This window comes from Morone saxatilis, unplaced genomic scaffold (assembly GCF_004916995.1).
Source record: "Morone saxatilis isolate NCDOM2014 unplaced genomic scaffold, NCSU_SB_2.0 Contig9, whole genome shotgun sequence".
Lineage (NCBI taxonomy): Eukaryota > Metazoa > Chordata > Actinopteri > Moronidae > Morone > Morone saxatilis.
Window position 1 is genome coordinate 11,621,441 of NW_023340268.1, and position 4,456 is coordinate 11,625,896.

The 4,456-nt window shown below is 36.1% G+C and overlaps 1 protein-coding gene across 1 annotated transcript in view; it reads left to right on the top strand.

Moving 5' to 3' along the window:
* Nucleotides 1-3,924: 3,924 nt before the first annotated feature.
* Nucleotides 3,925-4,456, top strand: part of atp6v1c1b (ATPase H+ transporting V1 subunit C1b) — a gene marked incomplete at its 5' end in the record, with an annotated part of 7,985 nt that continues 7,453 nt past the window's right edge. Inside the window, 1 exon segment of the mRNA XM_035681836.1 lies at nt 3,925-4,070.

A 4,456-nucleotide genomic window follows, 5' to 3' on the forward strand; every position in this document is an offset into this window, starting at 1 on the left:
TACAACTCCAGCTGCTATTATATATATAATATATATATATATATATATATTATATTTATAAACAGTTTATTTACAGCTATACCGTTGGTTGTAATTCACCCACAGCAACAAAGTTAGTAACTGTGCCAAGTAGCCAGATGTCCCGTGACAAAATTAAAAACCAAAATCTGTTCAATAAAGCAGATATTTCGCCATAGAAATCCACATTTTTGTATGAACTTGCCTTTGTAGACTTTTGAGGTGCACTCAACAGGCAACGCGTCCATGTGGGTCCCGCATGAGTCTGCTGGCTGCTAGACTGAAATTCCTAGAAAGGCTCATACATTGGCCTTAATCAGGTGATATTTGTAACACTTCATTGCCTGAATATCTGGTAATGTATTTATTCATTTGTTAATGTGTATTTTTTTTCTTTTTCTCCTAAATAATTTTATAACTTGTTTTTATTTACCTATTTATTTATTTGTTTTCTTTCTTTATTTAACCCAAGCAGTGGAGGTTCTTGTTTGTTTGTTCATAAGGGTTTAATTTCGACTCAAATGTTTGTCCACCCTAAAAATAGATAATTAAATAATAATGATAACAATAATTGCTGTTTCATTGTTGTTTAATCTTCTTCCCAAGTCTGTCTGTGAATGCAAACAGACCTTTGTCCCTGCTTTAAGTCACATGTTTTTCACAGTTTCCACAATAATATGGCCCTGCACCCACCATGATGTTAATTTAATAAGTTATGCAATGCTTTTCGGTAGAATCTTTACATTTAGTGAGAACCCCAAGGCCAATATATGTCATCCTGATTTTTCTTTTTCTTTGTTTTTCAAACAACATTCATGAGCATTCAAAGACATTTCTCAGCATAAGCACAGGCCTCATGGCTAGGGAAGTTACGAGGTTGAAAAAGTCATGGATCAAAAAGCCTTCTGTTTATTAGAGTCACAGTCAATTACATGCTATTACTGTTTTTTTTTTACAACCTTACTGAACTTAACACATGATATAACACCTTTTTCTCGGTATTCCCAGAGATCTTAATCAATTTTAAAACAACTGCGTGGCACTGACATTCACCGCACAGGAAAGACAAAACAAAATATGCCTGTCGAGTTAGTGGATATTTTGACATTCAAACTGTTCCTGTTTGTGTCTCATGGAATTTGGGGGATTATTAAGATTCGAGAGCTTATTGAATATTTTGTTGATTAGTCCTTAAGCCTTTTTCACACTCACTTCTAGCCTGATTTCAGCTCTGAAAACTGAATGTTTTATGCAATTCAGGAAGAAATTCATTTTGCAAAATTTATCTCATTAAGCATGGTGGTCAGGAGTTCAGTACAACGCTGAATGACTGGCAAGATGAGCACAAAAACTCAGCCTGCAGCCACCTTAGTCGTATGACTTGTGTTGTAGGACTGGAGCACTGGAACAACACACTGCATGGCTTCATCTGTGTGTCTATAGCTTTCTGGTTGTCCTATATTATCTTGGTTTTATGACAGCCAGTCCAAGGGACACTGTGTTCACAAAACAACATGGCCTAGAAAACATTGGCTTCCAAGCAACAAGGAAAGTCCTATATGGAAGCATTCTGGCACTGATAATTTGAAGCTGGCTGGCAGTCTCTAAACTTTGTTTAGAGACTATGTTTAAACTATGTTTAGAGACCAAAAGACTGAATTAAATGTGTAGATTCAATGCTGTAAGGACATGCTAATGGCCCTGAGGTACAGACTACAGGAACAGCTAATCAAATTGGGCCATTACCTCCTCATTTTTGACAAATAAAGTATGTCTGGGCACTTGTAACTGGCTTCTAAATCTATTCAGGACTAATGGGACAATAAAGTCAAGGTTTATTTTTAAAGTAATTGTGTGCAATATACAAGATAAAGTGCCATAAACCGTAGATGATAATAAAAACAAGGGGTTCAGGCAAGCTAAATGTCAATAAAATTAGATTCATTATAATGATATCTTAATGTTTTGTTACAACAATCCAGTGTTTGTCAGAGTAATGTTTGCATTCTTTCTGGTTTCAGTGAACAGATAACAGAGGTTTAGATTACGACTGTACAATTATAGCACTCAATAGTGAAAATTAACGCTTTGCTAATGATTTTAAATGAGTACAATGCTGTTTTCTTTAATACCGTCACAATATTCTATCAAAAATCTAACAAAGGGTAAAATATAAAGTTGAGTGGGGGCCTAAAAAAGTATGTAACTATGGGCTTCAAGGTTCACTTCAGGGTCCACGAGGACAGGAGTAAATTAGATTTTGCACTTTAGTTCCACTGAGTTCAGTTAAATGCCTTCACTGTCCTCAGGAAGGAAATTTAATTTGCAGCTAGAAGTAAAAGATATAAACAAACAACAGTATAAATAAACTATTCTTAATACAACCAGCATTCCCACAAATCCAAACTAAAAACATTTTACAAACAATGAATAGTTAAGTAAGATAACTTATGTAAGTGTGAAATATTAGAGTTGCTGTGAAGTTGCTGTAACAATAAATATCAGTTAGGAAATTCCCCAAATATATCAGTACTGACATTTAATAGCTTCTATTTTTCAATGGTAAAATTTCCCACATAGCACATGTGTTGTTCACAACAGGCCTTTTTTTACAGCACACTTTAGGACTGGGGAGAGACACAGGTGCTGCTATTAACAATGAGTATGTTCAATTCAAGTGTCCCAGTACGCCCAATACCAGGACCCTGAAACTAAAGCAGCTACATGAAATTCAACCATCATCCATTTTATGGTTTACACATTGAAATGACAACATATCTTCACTGAGAAGTTTTTGTATAAAAAAAACTCTCAAATATCAGTCTAAAATCCATCACAGGTCAGGCTCTTTTAAAATAAATAAAGTATTTCTAACTATAATGATAACACCACAGAAGTACATGTGAAGATGTAATCAAGTGACTTTAGGATGACAGTTGGAGCTGATGGAAATATAAGATCATAATGTGTCTTAAAGGACTAATGTCCATTCTTTTATATCAGGATAATGGGCAGGGTTGCTGAGGAATTACGAACAGATGAATCAGTCCACTCTAATGAAATCGCTGGTTTATTTACTGCCACCTTAAGGCAGGTGATATAATAGTAATGTAGTAGTTGCATCTTACCAGAAGAGGTCGACGTTGAGAGATACTGACTGAGCTGCCAAAACAAACACTCATGCTGCCTTTAGGTACTATCGGAAATACAGCAATTACTAATTTTACACAAATGATGCAGCTGAAATTAATCATAATTTCAAGCAACGTGAGAGAATAATAACTAGTATATATAGTATATAAAATAATAGGTGGTAAAGCCTCTTTTCAATGATGTATCCTCTACGTGTAGCTAACTATCTCAACTAATTATGCTGTGTATTAACATTACTTTTAGCCAATTCATCCAGGCATTATCCGGCATGTATACTAGCTAGTGTTATGGTAACTTTGCTTTGCTAACTCATTTAAGCACACTATGTGGATGTATGAATATGTTTTGTTTTTTAAAGAAATAAAATCAACTCCTTCCAACCAGTCAACAGATGCTGTATCTGATTTTAAACTTTATTAAGCCTCAAGTCACAAACAGGCATCATCAATGGATATGGATGCTAAGCATACCTAACAATAAATCAATCCAAGCAGCATAATATTAAAAGAGAGATAAAAGGAAAAAGGGAAAAAACAAATAACCAAAACAAAATAAACACACAAAAAATAATAAAAAAAGTTAATTAAATGAATTTAAAGGGTTTTAATTAAGATATAACGGAACTTTTCTTTTCCAGTTATCTTCACGATTTAAAGGAAATCTTCAAGTCCTTTATAAATGCCACTAAACTATTTCTGATTTTACATCCGGACCCTGAACCCAACGACAACTCGTCGGTCCCGTGAAGGCANNGATCAGCTGACTGTGAGCGAGATGCTGCGTTGAAGGAGCGTTGAGTCGAAAAACCTGCTGTTATCCGAGCAATGTATGGAAAGCTGCGACCTTTAAACTGAACTACACCGTGCGGACCAAACACTGCAGCCGCTGAAAGCACGTCGGTAAGTACGGAAATCCACCGATTATTTACGTCGTGACAGCGCGAGACTGCAACGCAAACAAGCTGCAAGCTAACAGTGAATTGAATCATGTAAGAACCAGCTTTATACTGCGGTCTGTCAGTGGGGTTATTAGAAAGAAACTGGTAGATACAGCGGACCTGACGAGCTGCAGCCTGTAGTCGAGCAGTGTTCCTGGTGTTCAGTTCAGAGGAAGATCAGTATTTAGCAGAACAGAAACTGATCATATGACCGTCAATCAGCAGACATGGAGACTGTCTCTGTCTCTACTGTGCTTCACTGATGCAGTCAGTGTGTGTGTGTGTGTTGTGTGTGTGTGTGCGTGTGTGTGTGTGTTGTGGTGTGTGTGTCGTTTGCGTGTTCATTGT